An 18838-nucleotide genomic window follows, 5' to 3' on the forward strand; every position below is an offset into this window, starting at 1 on the left:
TGCGAGAAGAAAATTAGTACTGACATAAAATTTGATTATATAAAAATTCATATTCTACTTATACAATTTTGGAAATAGCTGCTGATAGAAAATCTATTTGTGTAGAAACATCTGGGGTGGTTACCCTGCATATAACCATTCCATGGGTGAATATTTTTTTTCCTGGGTCTCTGGTCAATTTCTCCAAGGGGCAGAGATACCTTATCTCAAAATATTTTCTTTCATAAGCATTGGAAACTCATGCAGAGATCACAGGCTAGTAGAGCTGAATTATATTTATGGTAACCATCTAGAACTCCATGGCTTAGAGATTCTTAAAGGAACTACTACTATACACAATACCAGTTGAGACCATAAAAGCCTAGACTGATCAGGAATAAAATATTGGGTAATTTCAAAAGGCAAAGAATACTGACTAGCTGAGTTATTAGTTAAAGGCAAGAATAATGTGGAGGTCAGAAATACTAACAAAACCTTGCTATGGTCTGAACACTTGTGCACTCCTCAAATTCATATGTTGAAACCTGTTCAACGTGGTGGTACTAGAGACCTTGGAAGGTGATTATGTCACAAGGATGGAGCCTTCATGAATGGTATCTGCTATAATAAGAGATCCCAGAGAGTTAGCTCTTTCCTTCCACCATGTGAGGGCCCAGTCAGAGGGCCATGTATGAGCCACAAACAGGTCCTCACCAGATACCAAATCTGATGGCACCTTGATCTTGGACTTTTCAGCTTCCAGAACTATGAGAAATAAATTTCTGTTGTTTATAAGCCATTCAGTTTATGACATTTTGTTACAGTAACCCATAATAGATGAATACAAACCTGAAGACAGATTTCAGCAACAAATGAAAAACTTTGACTTGCATTTATTCACTTATTGTATCTATACTATGTCTGTTTATTAATACTGAGCTCTCTAACTTTCCTCTCCTTTATAGGCTGTGTTATTACAGAATATCGAGATGGAATTACTACAAATCTTAATACAAATGGATATTAGCTGGAGAACCTAGTTTCAAAAATATGTGGTCTTATGATATCATACCTTGCTTATAGCTGGAAATGAATTTGGATTGCTTCCCGTTGAAGAAGGTGAGAGTGTTAGTTATTATATAGGGAATAATTGCTTTTAGTTGGAATGAGGTGTTTATGGATATATGGGGGAAAGGATATATGTATTAGACATATTTTTGTGTTTGTGAGTTTACATCCCAAGCAGAGATGAAATGCAGGAGACACAAATTGGGATATTTAATCAGTTTTGTGTAATTTCCCAAATGCCATGTTTGTATGATCTACCCTGTCCCCTGTGCATAGCAATTTGTTCTGAGAAGAGGAATATATGACACAAATTGGGTTAATGACATTCACTCTTCTAACAACTTGAAATCCTGAATTGAGATACAAAGAAATGGAAGGTGGTTAGAGCTACATCAAACCAATGATGTAGAAGGCTTGTCTTCAGTCTTAACCTTCTGGAGAGCTGGGAACTTATCTCTTTTAGTTCTTCCCAAAGTTTAATTGGTAAGTTTTCCTTTATTCTGTGATCTTCTCCAGAGTTTCATAATATATGCCTTTATTGAAACAAATAATATGAAAAATAATGCATGGAGTCTAATTTTAAAATTGCCAGAGAGAGCTGATAAAATGTACTTATTTGGTTTTTGGCATGTGTTCATATATCACAGAAAGAGAAGAATAATCACTATGGGATTATTTCAGCTGCAGCTAGTCTGAGATCATCCTTCTGAAATGGATTGCTTCCTTATCTTCCATATTGCTCGAAGACATTCTGCTTCTCTGAAACACCTGTTTTAACTTGACTCATTTATATCACTAACAGTTCATTTTATATGATAACTGTTCATTTTATATTATTTAGAAAACATAATAGAATGGCTTAAGCCAATAGGGAATTTGTTTTTCTCATGGAACAAGAAGTACAGAGGTCCATCTGAGGTGGCAGTTCATAGATACTGTTGAAGCACAAACACTTTCCATCTTTCTGCTCCACTGTCCTGGGGCATTTGACTTTCATCCTCATGGTCACAAAACAGATCTCAGAGCTCTGGACATCCACATGAAAGACATAAGGAAGGCTAAGTGGTGGCACCAACAGCTTTTTACTTCTTTCTCAAGGACTGTTCTCTGTCATATAGCTACTTTTACCTATAAAGGCAGCTAGAAAATTAATTTTTAAGTAGAAAATTAAGGAAGATACTGGAATGGTACTGAATGAACCAACTATATCTTCCATAGTTTTCCAGAACTATCAATCCTAATGAATTTTGTTAAGTATGATGATAGTAGAGGATAGGAAAGGTAGCAGAATACAACAGTTACTAATAGGGCATTATGTAAAAATGTGGATGTGTAACCCATGTGATTCTGCAATCTGTATACGGGGTAAAAATGGGAGTTCATAACCCACTTGCATCTAAAGTATGAAATATAATATGTCAAGAGCTATGTAATGTTTTGAACAACCAATAAAAAAAGAAATAAAAATCAAAGAAGTTTTTTGAAAACTAGCACACTTTTCTGGTTTTCTAGACAGAAACTCATTCTCTTGGTGAAGTTGGCCCTCACTCACTCCTGTTCCCAAAAGACTATTGTTGTAAATCTGTGTCTAATCCACTCAGTAATTCAGTTGTATCTGTGTGTTCATGTGCAACTGTGTATGCATGAGTGTAATTCCATTTGAAGATAAGTAGCATGCTAATATGGAAAAGAATTAACCTATGCAAAATTTTTCCTCCTATCCCTGTCCCCTACCTATTAAGTGCTCCATCTGGATGTCATCAGTGTTATTAACTTACCAAGGATCTTTCCAGAGAAAGTTTGTACATTTATATGGATTGTAAATTCTCTCTTAAAACTGCCAGCTTCCTCTTTTCACGTTTTGCAAGCAGATGACTATGCCAAGGTCTTTACCAAAGGAAGTGGAAGGGCAAGTTCACCTTCACTCAGCTGTTAAGGGCCAGCAGGACACACTCTCATTTACTCCTCACACTGCCTCTGAGGTAGGTGTAGTCTGCATGTTCAGGTTGGAAATCCAAAGCTCGGAGTAGTTAGATGTCGTATATTAGGCCAAAGAGCTGGTAAAGGGTTGGAGCTGGAATTCAAATCCCAATGTGCTGATCTGTTTGTCTTTGAAGCATTTATTTCTGAGCTCCTCTAGCCATGTGTATCTGAGCTCTTGATCCAGGATATTTCTGCTGGATTCTTGGCTCTCTGCCACAATCGGCTATACAGGTCTTCTTTCTCTGCTGCCCTCGCTTCTGGGCTGATTCTTTAACAATGTGTGCTCAAGTTATGAACACTTGGCCTCTTTCCTTGAACCACCTAGAGCAGTGACTTGCATTGAGTTGACAGTCAATAAATGTCTGTTAATTAAATTACCAGGCACTTCCTCTGATCTCAGCCTCCAGCCCTTGCTATTGCTTCCTCTGCTTTCAGTTCCTGCAGCATTACCCAGTTGTTTTCCTCTTAGAATTTCTCCTCTTAGTATGCTAGTCTCCCTAGACCCTTGCTACTTGAACTTATGATGGTGGACCAGCAAGACCAGCATCACTAGGAACTGAATAGAGATGCAGATTCCCAGGTCCCACCTTAGACCTACTGAACCAGAATCTACATTTTCATAATAGCATTTGGTGGTTACTATGGGTATAGATGCTTGAAAGGCACTGTTCTAGATACACCCACACGTCAAATCTGGTCAGCTGCCTGTGGTCACTTTTGAAATGGTTATATAAACACCTAAATCATGTACACAATTTCTCCTCCAGTTCTGAACAGCCTATACTACTTACTACTTTAAGAAAAAGTTTTCTGACCTCTGCTTTAGCACACATGCCTTATGGTACTTAAATTCTAGGTGGATTGTAGTTTTTTTTTTTTCTATCTTGCTTTTACTCATTTACCTTTGGAGTTCTGCCGTATTTCTTCATCTCTGTGCAAGTCCATTGTTTCGTACTGTAGCACTTATGACTTGACGTTATGATTGATATGTTTGTGCTTGGTGTGTTTATGGGTGTGGTTCTATACTAGGCCCAAAGCTCCAGAAGACAGGATAAGGTCAGTCTCCTTCAAAGCATAGCTGGAATAGACATTCAACAAGACATTCAACAAGAGTGGCTAATTGAAGGGGTGCTCCTAGTAGGACCTGTAAGGAAGAGAGGGAAGCAAATGGGAAGACGTTAAGCAGAGATGTGCTGCTCTGGCTCTGTCCTCACTCTGATTCCCTGTGGAGCTCTGAAAGGTGAATAGCACCACAGAATTTTCCCACCTTGAGGCAAGGGACTGGGGTTTTTGTACCCACGTGCCACTCGTTGCCTGGCTGCCCTGGGGGGAGGCGCACCTCTCAGCCTTGGCTCAAGTCAACAGTGAACACTTGGAAGCCACTACTTGGGCAGCTGGTAAAGGAGGCAGTCGGTTGCATGGTAGGCTTTTATTTTCATTTCTGTTCTAGTACGATTTCTGGCACTCAGTAAGCAAGAAATAAATCTTTGTTACATGGATGAGTATCTTCCTAATATAAGACTGACTTGTTAATTAAAATACAGTTCCCATTGTCTTTGTTTATGTTCATCCAATTAATAATGCAAATTATCTTCTAACTAGTGAGTTGAACAAGACCAAATGAGATATTCAGATGAAGCTGCCTAGAAGACCGCCTGATCTATAATAAGCAACAATAAATGTTGGTTTATTTCCCTTTAAGTTTAACTAGGCTATGTACATTTTATTAGGGAGAGTGTCAAATTTCCCGTTATGGCTCGTAACATATTCAAATGGATCAAGAGAGATTTCGGCTGCTGTTATCTGTATGGTTTCCACTTGAGGCTAACCAAGAACATCACCCTCAGCTGTGAGGAGGTGGATGAGAGAATGGCATAATAGTAATCCACATCCTCCAGCCACACCCCCACTTGCTCACCTACCACCTAGTTAATACATATACGTGGATTAATCCACTGATTAGGTTATAACTCTCCTAACCCAGCCATTTCACCCCTGAACATTCCTGCATTATCTCACACATGAGCTTTTGGGGGACACCCTTTATAGCTAGAAAGTGGTACAGCCAAGCTATACCATACTTCCTTCTATAGAATGCCTATGTTTAATTGCAAAACTCTACTAGAGAGATATTCACTTCACTTGAAAATTCATGTTTGAGTTCATATAGTTCACTTTATTTGAAAATTCATGTTTTTTAAGACTGAAAACATGTTAATTTGTTCTCTGATTCTGGCTCTTTATTAAACTTTGAATATGATCTTTCAAAAGAGAAGAGAGATTTTTCTCATATGGGTGACTTTATGAATACTGGCACTGGCCTTGAAATTTTAGCATTTTGGAACCCTGCTGGGATCTTCTGTTGCTACTCATTATGGCATTTTTTTCATGCCCCAGAAAGAGCATGTTTGCAACTGAAATAGCAATTTATATTCCTATTTACAATGTCTCAGTCATTTCATAGCAATTTTAAAAATGTGTTTATAGCCAAGTGGCATTGGGTTTTTCCATTGCTGATGCCCTTTCAATTATGATAATTTATCAAAACTGAATTAGGAGATAGTAGAATAGATAAAATAAAATTCCCATTAATGGGGAGTTCATGCCCTAAATGACACCTAAAATGGGATAATATCTTTGATTTCTCTAGCAAACACTTTTCCTGAGAGAAAAATTTGAACTTAGGTTGTATAGTTTCTTTTCTTTTTAGAGATGCCAATTCTGTATTTAACCCAAAGACTTGAAGACAGAGGAAGGGCATGAAGGAAGGTAAACTTTCTATGATAGTGTTTTCCTGGGATGATCACTAAGTTAGCCAAACATTTTTCCTAATTTCTAACATTGGTTTTCTTTTTCTTTGCTATAGCAGTAATGGTGGGAGGCGATGTGGTCACGAGAGTACCTGTTATCTAACAAAGAAGAACAGACAGGAATTGTCTACAAAATCCTTCTCATTGCCTACTAAATTAACCAGGAATTAACAGCACAATATTTAAGGCTATTAAATAATTGATCGTGTACTTCCTTTCTAATCTTGTGAACATTTACAACTCCCGTCTGCTACAGCTTCAAGTTATTTGTTATGTAAAGCAATTCTTTTTAATTAAACAAAGTATTAAATAGAGCTGCAAAATGAAACACAGGTAAAGGAGAATTGTTTTAGTTAAAAATAATGGTGGATTCAGAACCCTTTGTACTTAGTACATTTCTTCCAAATCTCAGACTGCTCTGGTCAATCTAAATGTTTTATCTTTCTCTATTGCTTTGACTATTAATTGATATGTTAGATTTTTCTTTTCCTATGCAAATCCATCTCCAGCCTAAATTTTACGTCTTTCAGGAAGCTTTGCTCCATGTGAAAGCAACCTAGACCTCCTGTGCTTCTGGAGGCTGTATTCAGGGAAGGTCATCAGGGAAGGTCGCCATGCTATGTTTATGCTATATTAACTGTAAGTATCTTGTCATCTCAAACATATCAAGTACTCAATAATTAGATTACTTTATAAAGAGGAGGGCATTTACCCTCATATAGGTCTTTGATAGTTTTCTCTCTTTATATAGGTTAAAATTTTAAAAATTTGTTTCCCTATCTTGCCACAGGGAATTATTTTTCCTTTCCATCAAGGTTCTGCTCAGATGTCACACCATAAATAAAACCTTTCCTGAATCTTCCCAGATGGAAGCAACATTAAGTTCCTCTAAAAGCCCAAGAGCACACTTTCCTGCCCTCTCCGAAAACAGTGGGTCTTCTCTCTTGTGATAAAGCCACACAGAAATCTTATACTCTACGCAATATTGTAAGTTACTTATGAAAAGTCCATGTTAAACATGATTATGAAATCTGTAGTGAACACAAACATGGCCTAAAACTATGGATGACATTGAGCAAAGGACTTGACTTCTTTGCGTTTCAATTTCCTCATTGTTAAATGAGATTAATAATGTCTCTTTCAGAGACTTTTTGTTGAAGATCAAATTTGATATAAGATTGAAGCAACTTACAAATATTGGGCATTCAACATGATACTTGCCTTCTCCCAGATTCATTTCTGATAGTCTCTTGTATGAAGTATATCCTCAACTAGTGTTTATCTGGTGGCTGAACTGAATTAGGCCTGGAATTACTATCCCAGTGGATGTTAATGAGGGTTATGTGGGGAGAAATTTGGGAAGCATTGAGTTGTATCTGAGTAGTTTTTTAAAAACAGGATGTAACAACTTTCAGTATAATGCCCCGCCCTGCCCCTGCTCATCCATAGTTTTGCTTTCTGAGCTTTCCGTTACCTGCAGTAAATTGGCATCTACATGGACTGAAGATTTTCCTTCTGATGTATTGTTAGAAGGAAAATAGTGGCGGAATGCTGTGTCATAAAGCCACACCATTCACCTCACTTCATCTCATCATGTCTGCACTGTATCATCTCACACTAATGCCAGAAGAGGGCTGAGAATAGTGTGATAATATATTTTGAGATAGAGAGGCCACATTCATGTAAATTTTATTACAATGTGTTCTAATTGTTCTTTTTATTATTAGTTATTGTTACTGTGCCTAACTTATAAATTCAGTTCTATCCTAGGTTTATACGTTTAGGAAAAACACTTTCTACATAGGGTTTAGCACTATTAGTTGTTCCACTGGGGTCTTGGAATGTATTCCTCATGGATAAGGATAATAGCATGTTCTATAGTATGCTATTTGATTTACATATCTCTTTCTGCACAGAGAATCTATCAGAGCTACTTTTCTTTGCAGCAGAGATTTAGAAAGTACAGAAATGGGCTACTGGCCCTACAGGGAGTAAAGGAAAGCCTGTCTTTCCTCAGTGAGTCTTTTCCAGTAAGGCAGTCTGACAGCAATTCTTAAAATGTGCCTAGAGCCAAATGGCTTTGAATTTTTCCATTGCCAGTGCCCTTTTTAATCATAATCATGTCTTAAAGAATACTGAATTAAACACCAGGGATACTAGAATAGATGATAAAATTGCTGTAAATTGGGAGCTCATCCTTTAATATTTGATCCAAACAGAGTCAGTTTCCATCAGTTCTCTAGCAAATGCTCTTCTACAAGAGACCCTGAAGGTAGGCATTACCCACGTAGATTTACTGTGGCCCACAGTCTGCTCTAGTAAGCTCTTAAAGGTAGCTTGTCATCCCAATGATGTGGGCCATCCCTCATGGACTGATGCACACAAATCAAGTGTAGAGATTAATGAATAAACAAACATTAAGGTGAATTGGTTAATTTACAACCCATGTACTTATTTCAGGTGGAATACATCATCTGAATTGACCTGATTACATAGTTTCTTCTCCCCATAGGCTCATCTACAGAGAAAGTCAAATTATAATTCAAAGGCTTTTTGATAAGCCTGAATCAGAAAAAGTAGATAATTGCTTCATTGATGTTAAAAAGGGCCCCTCAGCTAAGCCCTCCATCCTTTCTTCTCTCTTCTTCTTCTATCCACCCAACGAAGGCTTCTTGAAAACCAACTTTGTAAGGCAGTATCGCAAAGAGCTCTGGGGCAAAGTGTCCTATTTTTCAAATCAGATTTTCTGCTTGCTGTCCATGTGACTGGGGAAGTTATTTAACTTTTAAGTGCTGCAGAGCCCTCCTGGGCAATAGCACCTATCTCAACCAGATTAAAAAGTGGCTGCAAGTAGATGGTCTCCTAGGACGTCTGGCATTAATGATTTGCATATCTCTTTAACAGGTGTATTTTTTTCCCTCTCATCCATGAGGTTAGGCAGGTTGTGAATTTACTTTCTTTCTTTTGCACATAGGGAAATTGAATTTCAAAGTGATTAATTGTTTTGCCCTTGGTCTCACACGGTTAGTAAGTGGCAGAATTTGATCAGGACCAAAGAATAAAATCTATTTGTTTATTTTAGAAAAATCACAAAGTTTGGCACCCCAGGAGGGAGAGATAAAGCATGATAGTTATGTGTGCTCTCATTTTCCTTAAAAAAATTCCAAGCCTTTAGCAATGAAGGGTAGACAATATAGTTGCTTTGTTTATTATCAACTTTTGATTGATTTTGTCACTTTCCATATTTATATCCTGTAATTTGGACCTTCCTGAAATGATGCCTTAACAAATGAGATCAATTTTCCTCTGAAATGTGTTTTTAAGAGAAATTGCAGCCATCCCAGACTCATGTTCTTAGGGAGGAATCAGTACATTTGGCAATTTCCATTGCTTCTGGTTGTGATCAGATTGGATTTCAGGCAGTCATCTTCAAGCTATGCCCTAATTAAGATGAACAGATATTGTTAGCTGGCCTGTTTAATCAGTTTCCCATCTGGCATAATCATGTTTATGAACAGGATCTGCTTTTTCTCCGCTTGGGCTGTAGCTAAAATCAACAGAACAAGGCAATCACATCTCCTAAGAACCAGGGGCCATGCTTCATCTCTAATCCTAGCTGGACAATCACATTTTCAGAACCTGCAGAATAAGCATACAGGATGCATGTCCTGCTGGAGCCCCCCCTTGGGCTCTGGGCTCATGGCATCCACCCATCTAGTCATGCTTGCTTGTATTCATTTCATTCCACTCAACACCCCCTGACCGCCTCATTTGTGCTGGACTCTCTCTGACCCAGGGCATGCTATTATGAAAAAGACTATCCCTGCTCTCAAGAAGCTCTTGGTGCAAAGGAAAAAGTCTCCAAAGCATATGGATCTAAAAAATGAAGCCTAATGCTGCTTAGGGTAGGGTATGAGCAATTGGGGCATTGGAATAATCATCTGTTCAGTTTTGTATTCTGTCTCTCAGAATGGCAATTGTCTCCAGGGGAAGGTGTGCAGCTGCCCTTTGTTACACCATTTCCTCAAAGGAACATGACATTGATAAACTATTTGTATCTCTATGATGGATGGTACTTTATGGATCTCCTGATTAAACAAAGGGCAGCCAATACTGGGAGAACTATTTCAGGTTAACACAGGTGTGAGTGAACTGAAACATCACTACTTTCTATCAGGAGAGTAATTGGGGTGCCAGAAAAAAAATATCTCTGGGAATAATGCCACTTACCCAGTTCAGCCCATTCAGAGCTCAGCCAGTGTGGTGGCTCTTGCAATGTAAAAGGCACAGCAAGATGCTAAAATGTTTCTCAGTTCAATGATGCTCATGGTGTTGTGTTCACTCTGGGGGTTAGTCAAGGTGGTGTTAATGGGAGATTCAGGAGACTAGACTCTATTATTTTAGGGAAAAAATGAATTTTTGTGAAGACAAGATGTATATTAAGTGAGGAAATTTTGCTGGACACAGGTCACAAGCCTTGCCGGAGGGGACAATGAGGTGCAATGGGAGGACCCTCCTTCTTTCTCCCATTCTCAGGGTCCAAGATTTTTTCTGAACTTGTCAAGCTAGGGCAGTGGGAACCCTCCATCAGCACGTGGAGAAATCCTGACTCTCCAGAGAGGAGGTCTTCATTCCCTTCTTCAGTAAAGAAGGGTGGAATGTCACACAGGAAGCAAGTGGTGACACTCAGGGGAAGAGGTGTGGCTATAAGAGGAAGACAGAGAACCAGAAAAAGCAAGAGGGTCACTGATAAGAAAGAAAATAGGACCTAGAGAACATTTACATGCACAACCAAGGGAGGCCAGGCCTTAGCCCTTCAGCATTTCTCTGAAAGGTGTGAGGTATTGTTAAGTTCCTGTTAGGTCTCTGTTGCTTTGGTGGTTGCCTGAATCATCAGTAAAAGAACGACTTAAACTTTTGGGTCAGTTTCTTCCAGGGAAGAGAGTTGGGGAATTATTCACAAATGAAGCAGTTCCAAATAGGATGTGGGGCTACCTGGTGAGGTTCTGGGGGAGGCATGGAAGGTAGAAGACCTCAGATCACTAGGTGCCTTCCCTGGGACACTGTGCTCAGTATGGCAGACTCTCCTAGAGCCTCCTCTTTACTTGAGGAGAGATGGAGGACCCTGACATACTCTGGTTATATAAAATAGCATGTCAAAGTAATCCAAGTTCTTTAAATAGAAATTGGACCCTGGAGGTAAGAAGTGTTTTGACACATGCTGATCAATGAAAGAACTGGAAGGGTATTTGAGGTGGAATTGAAGCATTGTTCTGGTAACCAGAGGTTCCCAAGCTTAATTACCTATCAAGATTCAGCTAATGAGTTTTTAAAAACACAAATATTTGGGCCCCATCTCAAATTGGCCAAATTAGAATATACTGAAAAGAATCTATATAGTATTTTACACAATGATTCTAAAACACAGTCATGTTTTAGAGGCAGCAGTTCAGATGATCTTTTAGATAGAAATCAAATTCTAAGATTTTATGACTCATGTGAGTTGCAACTAGAGTCCTAGGAATTTGATAAATTTTGGTGCCACCCTATATATTGGATTAGTTTATAAGCTCTGGTTTTTCCAAATTGTGTACAAACTGGATCAGTTTTTATCATGTGCTAAGAGTGGTTACATTTCAGTTGCTACCTGCTGGGATTGGCAGGTAGAGCGGTGGATGATGACCTGGCTGGCGTGTCGGCTCCCAGAGACTGGCAAATAAGCTGAAAGAGGATTCTAGAACCTTTCCTGGGACAGTGAGTATCATGGACCTAACAACGCCATCTGCTACCCATGTTCTTCCTTCCTTGCGTAGGCTGAGGTCAAACAGTGAGAGAAACATAATGATGAAAGGGAAGGTGTACAAGGCAAGTGTGGTGTGATACAAGCATTCTCAACACCTAGTTTCCCAGATAGGTGTGAGGCAAGCAGGGGTCATGGTGCATGTTCATTGGTCATTTTTATTATAAAGGGCTCTGGCAAAAACTCTTCTGAGGCTCGATTTTATGCTCATTACCTGTTAACCAAGGAAAGGCTATTAAAGATAGGCTCGATATTGAGCTCAAAGTGACAGAATATAAAACTGGGAATCCAGCTTGTAGAGGTCAATACTTGAGCCTAAGGGCTTGTTTTTGGATTTGTCCATACTTCTATATTATGCACCTTAGTGATCTGGTTACAGGTCCACTTGTTTGTCATACTCTTGCTCCATGGAACCTTCTCTCCAAGCTAGCCGCCACCTTTCTGCTATGCCCACTCCTTCCTTCCTAAAATTTTAGTGGCTCTATGCTGCAGACAGAACAAAGCATGGCACACAAACTTTCCCCACCTCCATCTGTCTCTCTACCTTGACCTTTGGCCACTCCACATTTTAATGCCCTATCTTTGAGCTGTAACTACTTACCTACCTTTGAACAAACTTTGTTGAACTTTGCCCTCTTGCCTTTGCCCATTGTGCCCGTGACCCCACCTACATCCCTTGATCACCCCATGGTCCTTCAGACGATAGGTGACACTTCTTCACAATCCTCCCCCACAATTACTTACCACCAAATGGAGTTTATCTCCATACTTGGGTCCACCACTATACCTAGAACACAAATTTTTACAGCATTTATTTTTGTCTTGCAATTGATGGTTTGTAAGTCTGTTTTTTTCTCTTCTAATAGACCGCAGTGTGTTGAGTGAAGGCATGGTTTATTATCTTGTTCCAAGCTATATCCCCATTTCTTGCTCATACAAGCTACCACACGTGTGTGTGTGTGTGTGTGTGTGTGTGTGTGTGTGTGTGTGATGAATATTTGACAATTAGAATCAATATTTAGGGGATTTTTCTTTTCTTTGTGAGACAGTGAGTTCTAGGAACTTTGGGATGTAGTCATGTATCAGGAACATTGCTTTCTCCACCTGTGATTGCCCACCTGTGATTCAGATCAACCTGGGTATATCTTGAAGAACAGATAAATAGAATACTAGGTATTACTAGAAAATAGTTTATATCATTGAAAGAATCACAGCTTTATCTTAAGGAAATCAGGCAAGTCAAACAGGAAGAAGGATTTTAAATGCAGTACAGTGCATGTTATTCTAAGAATTGCTGAGCTAGTCCTCATGCATTGACTATTGAGACCTGAGAGAAAGGGCTACAATAATTTTTTATGGAGCAAATAATAACAGACTGGAATGTATGTGCGATCAGAGGCATTTTCTAGCAAAGAGTAGCCCTAGTAGGGGTGGAAAAATATTTGTTTCAGTTGGGATGACATTGTTGAAACACATATTGATGTAGAGTAGACATATAAGCCTACCAGGAAGCCAGACAAGGCTAAAACTGGGGTTAGGGGAAGCCATATAGGCAGAAGAGAGGAGCAACATGGTGGGCACATGGTGACTAAACCCGTAACAGTATACTTCAGGAGTCCCTGAATTATTTGTGAAAAAAGGTTCTGTTCTTCAAAATGGGGAAAGCCAGAAACAGTGAAATTCTATTTTTTATTGAATATGTTTCTACATTTGGGGTGATCTTGCAAAAAGGAGGACATCAATTTCTGCCTATATGTAGACCAGGACATGCATGAAGAGGTAACCATGCAGAAACATGTTAGCAGTTATTTCTTCTTTCTAGCTTGAACTTTCTGGTCAATAACTTTTAGTTATTTAGTTATTAAAATAACTTTTAATATTGCCAAAGGTTTGAACTGCTATTTTGTCCTAAGAAAAACTCAAGATGAGAAAAAATTGATTCTTTCCCAGTAAGCTAAACTTGGCATCAGTATATGTTACTGTTGGCATCTGAAAAGTGGCTAATTTGAAAGGATAGGCTTAAAAAATAGGTAATTTAATTTTATTTCCTTTGAAAAGTTCATGTGAGTGAGAGATAGCCCAGCAGTTGGTATAAATATGTGAGCCAAAGGGCAGTTCTTAATGACATAGAAGTGAAGGCTCCACTTACACCGTCAATGTAAGAGAATGTCACAAGAGTTCTATTTGGGAGCTGCTTGCCTGTGGATGAAACAGTGACTTTGGCCTCAGAATTTTAACTGAAATTACAAAGTAGGGATTAACCTGAAAGGTTCTCTTTGGTTTAATCACTCTGGCCACACTACTGGGTGCTCAGTTAGAAGGTGAAAAGAATATAATGGCATTATCTGGCATCTTCATTTACAGCACATAAAATGAAAAGTCAGGGAATTTAGTTAGCATTAATTTTAAGGAACCAAACAACAACTACCTGATCATCACCACCATTATCAGTAAGACCTGGAGCAGGCACCTGAAATGCAGACCCTATCTGACGGGTCAAGAAGTCACAGCATCATGATCATCATGAGAAGGGAGAAGCTGCCAAGATCATCTGATCCAGTGCCCTCATCCTGTAAATGGATAGGTTATTGATTGAAAGAATTAAACAGGTTGTTTTCTAATTCTTGATCTGAACATAGTGTAGCTCCCAAGAAAATGGTCTTAAGACTTGGGTTAGAGCCGGATAGGAAAATTTGTGCAGGAATGCTGTTGATTTCCCCAGAATACAAGGCATTTATTTAGAATAGTAATACTATGCTCAATTTTTATCAGTATCAATTTTTCTCAGATGATTCAGATCATTCATGTTTCCTGATAATTTTTATTTATTTACCCATTTGAGATGAATTAATCCTGTAAAAATTTGAACAACAGTTATTCTCCTTGTAGTGAGTATTTATTATTTTGTCTGACCTGAACCTAAATCCATTTTACACTTGAGGGCCTCTTTCTTATCTCTAACATGGAGGTTCTGGTGAGGGCTATGAATTATAGTGATGGCAGAGCATCAGTGGATCTAAGCAGGTGAATCCTAATATTCTTTTGCTGTCACTTCATTGAACAGCTCAGTGATGGGCATAGGACGCAGTCCTGGCCAATCATGGAGATTATGGAAGATTTTTCTTCCTGGAACTAGAGGGAAGCTATATATATAACTTTTTTTTCTCCCCGTTCACAAAGCTGAGAGTGCAAACTTGGTTCTGCTTTTGTGGATGTTGCATCCTTGAGAAGCAGATCACTGGCAGCAAGATGCAGAAAAGAGAGACAAAAAATAAAAGTCAGATGGCTGTGAGTGTTGAAGTTCCATATTATACACCCTAATTGTCCCCACCCTCTCCTTTTTGGAGGCTTGCTTGTGTGTACCCATAAATTCCCTTCTCTTTCTTTCCCTGTCCACTGCAAGTGTCCTGATACTTTCTGGTCTTCTTTGTCCTTGATTCTCCCCTAACATTGATAATAGTGCTAGGTAAGGAGTGAGTGTGAAATTCAGCAATACAGCGAATTGGGAGATGTGAGGACCTGGAACAAATGAATACTGAAGTAGGTAGCTGGGAAGAAGTCAAGTTCACTTGGCAATATGTGGACCAGGGGGGCAGGAAGAAGTAATCTGGGCAGGTATTCAGTATTGGGAAGGTTCCAGAAAATATAAGAAGTATGTGTTAGAAATCAGAGAGATGAATGAAGCACAAGGTCAAATCTGGGAGCGTTACTCTCTAGACTGGGTGAGATACTGCACAAATAGGGAAGACAACAAGATGGCATGACCTTCAGCTCAGTTTTTAAGATAGGCATAGGCAGCAATATAGAAGTCCAATTACAGAATCAAGACTTGAGGTGCAAGGGATGAGTCTTGTGCGATTAGGGTGGAGGACCAATAGTTAGAGATGCAAGATTAGTCCAGAATGAAGGTGAACAAAGGCAGCCACTTATTTTGAGTCCTATAAGGTCCAGGGCTTCCTAATTCCTATTGCCATAGTATTGGCTCCAAAACCTTGAGAGCAAAGAGGAGTGTGGGAACAGAGGAAGAGGTTGAGCTCATACATGCAGATCATCTGCTTCCAATTTGGGGGAGAGAAGGGAGGTCAGTAAAAGACAGGTCCTTTGATATAAACAGCATCCATCTTTCTTAAGACTAAACAAGAACAAAGCATTGGGATCATACATTCCTGAAGGGCAGCAACTCCAAATTGTAGAACGTCAGTCCTGAGTTAGACCAGAGAGACCATATGTGCAACTCCTTCTTCTTTTCAGCTAGTGTTCCTTAACAATTGTTTCCTGGACCACTAGCTTTACCTTCATTAAAATGGAAATTAGTGGTCTCTAATCCAGTGTCCTAAATTAGACTCTGGAGATAGGAGAAAGAGGTAGAAATTTTTATTTAAACCACCCCTGGGGTGATTAGGAATCCCAGGTGTCTGTTCTTAACCCTGACTGCCTATTTTAATCACCTAGGGTTGATGTTCCAACCATAGAGCAAATGAGCTGAGTTTTTGGGGAAGTCACTGGCATCCTAATGAGCACCTAATTGAGAGACGCTGGTGCAGAAGGTGATAAAGTGACTTTCTAAGGTAGAGTCAATAGAAGAATGGTAGAGCTGGAGCCAGAATTTAGTCTTTGCTGAAAAGAAAGAAAAAAGTCTGTCTGGTTTTCAAAAGGAAGTGGACAAGCATCAGAATCCAAGGAATGGACTCAGTAATTTGAGAGAAAGGGCAATAGGTCTAGTGAAAGAAGCAGGGATTTGGGCCTATCGGTTGTGTTTGTATACCAGCCATTACCTGGTGTGCGATGGGTGAATTGCATTTAATCAGGAGTGCACTGACAGAAATGAAATGAAATTGCTGCAAGAAAAAGCCGCAGCTTAAACAGCACCCAATGAGTGGTCAATGCATTAACTTGTCTTGCTACCAACAAATCTCATAGCCCCAGGCAGCCGTCCAAATCGATGAGCAGGAACACACAAAGCTGGCTGTGGAGTTGAGGTGGAGAACTGAAAAGAATAGGACTCCATTGATGCCAGAGGAGAGATAAGGAATTAAATCATGTGCTATGTCCTCCTCCTTTTCTAAGAGTCTGATTTTGTATTGGGAAGGCAGGTCTGTCTCAGACCTTCACTAATCTCTCAGTGCTTTGGCTCCAGACACAAATTAAATTTCTAGGCTGCAAGAGTTGAAGAATTTAATCTGCTGCACATTCTGGGGGTGATGTACTGCCTTCTGGGTTTCTTTTTTTTTTTCTGCAATGTGATTCTGATTCCAGCAAGAACTCTCAGTGCACCTGAAGTAGTGAAGACCCCTTTCTGAAGAGGGCTGCTCCAGCCTTCACTTCCATTCCTGGGTTAGCTGTGAGCATTCCATGATGCTGCCCCTCTACAGATAAGACCTAAATAGCTGCAGGTATGGTTTAGGAATTTAGTCGAATACAGTGGTGCTTATGGTAGGATGACTCACTAAAGAGTTAATGTATTCTTCTCTGCCGGATGGGCCTTTGAAGGAAACCACTTAGGATGCAAGATGGGGTTGCATCCCTGGAAGAGGTGGGCTGGGAAGGATTGCAGAACCTTCTGAAGGTGGACCATTATCATTATGGTGGCCAAATTCAGAGTATTTCTACTGAAGGTGTTGAGAGCCACAGCCAAAGGGGCCCCAGCAAACTTCCAGCTGCCGGCTGATGATTGGCTCACAGTGGCCCCAGCAACATCTAGCTGATTGGCTCCTCTGTGGTGATGTTCATTGGGCTGTTTCCCTGCCCTTCAGACTGCCAGCTGATGATTGGCTCACAGTAGCCCCAGCAACATCTAGCTGATTGGCTCCTCTGCGGTGATGTTCATTGGGCTGTTTCCCTGCCCTTCAGACTACGGAACTGCTCATTGGGGGACTTCTTTGGCTCCGCCCATGCGACCCAGCCAATCGGCCTCAAGAGCAGGAGGATTGTGGGAGGTGGTTTTGGTGTGTGTGGGGAGAGGCTTGTGGAAGCCGGTGGTGGCGGTTGGGCTCTGAGGGTTTTTTCCTTTGGAGCTGTTTTGCTTGGCATTTGTAGTTCTAAAAATAAAGTTAGTTTCTTTTGATAAGTGGCTCCTGAATTGTGCCCAGCCAGACTGCGGCAGAAGGGAAGGAAAAGAATAAGATGTCTAGTCTTGTCAGTGTCTGAGGATCTTAAAGACAACCTGTGGAGCAATCCTGAAACAGATGTACAGCAGCCTCATCTTAAGAAGATCCACATGAGATACTAAAGCAGAACAGCAACTTGAGGGAGGTGAGTGAGGGACCCATTGGATGCCAAGTAATTGGTTCAGTAATTAAAGTAAGTAATATCTTAATGCAATGTTTTACAATCAAACTTCACACAAAAATACACACTAAACAAAATAGCAAAAATTTGAGTAAGGGAAAGATCTGTAATAGCCATGTTGAGCTATACTGAAATCTGACACAAAAAGAAAAATTAAAAAAAAATAATAATGGTTTTAAATTATAAGGAATACAGCAAATAAATAATAACAAGGATCTCAGTGAATCAATTACAGATGAATTACAGAGCTAAATGTGAATAGTAAACAAGAAAGACTCTTGAAGGAAAATAAGCATCCTAATAAACTGCAAATAGTTTTTTTTAAGTAGGACTCCAAAACACTAAACACACAGGAAAAATCCTAAGAAATTGAATTACAATAAGATTAGTTATTTGTGTTCTTCAAAAGTCACCATTAGGAGGATGAAGAGGCCCTTCAAAAGGAGATGGTATTTGCAATGAAAAATAATCTGACATAAGAATCAATTTTCAGTCTGTTAAGAATGCCTTCAAAGGAAAATGAAAAGTCAACCAAATGAAAACACATACAAAAGACTAAAACAAGATACATCTCCAGGCCCTTTTATTCTTTTTAAATTTCTTGATAGTCTCTTGTTAAGTTACCCCAGGGTCTTGTTAAGACTAGGCTTGAACTTGTGATCCTCCTGCCTCAGCCTCACAGTAGCTGGGATGTGAGGTGGGTTCCACCCTACCCAGCCAGAGAAAATATATATTTAAAAAAATCCAAGTGTTGGAAGGCACTGGAGAGAATTCAAAAGGAAGCAGAAACTTGAGGGAATTAGATGCTTGAGAGAAGGAACAAAACTAAGGAAAAACCCTCCATTTACACAACTTTTCCCATGAAGACATTCACGAGTCCATGACCCAGGGGTATCTAGAACTCAAAGAA

This window comes from Urocitellus parryii, chromosome 6 (assembly GCF_045843805.1).
Source record: "Urocitellus parryii isolate mUroPar1 chromosome 6, mUroPar1.hap1, whole genome shotgun sequence".
In the NCBI taxonomy this organism is placed as follows: domain Eukaryota; kingdom Metazoa; phylum Chordata; class Mammalia; order Rodentia; family Sciuridae; genus Urocitellus; species Urocitellus parryii.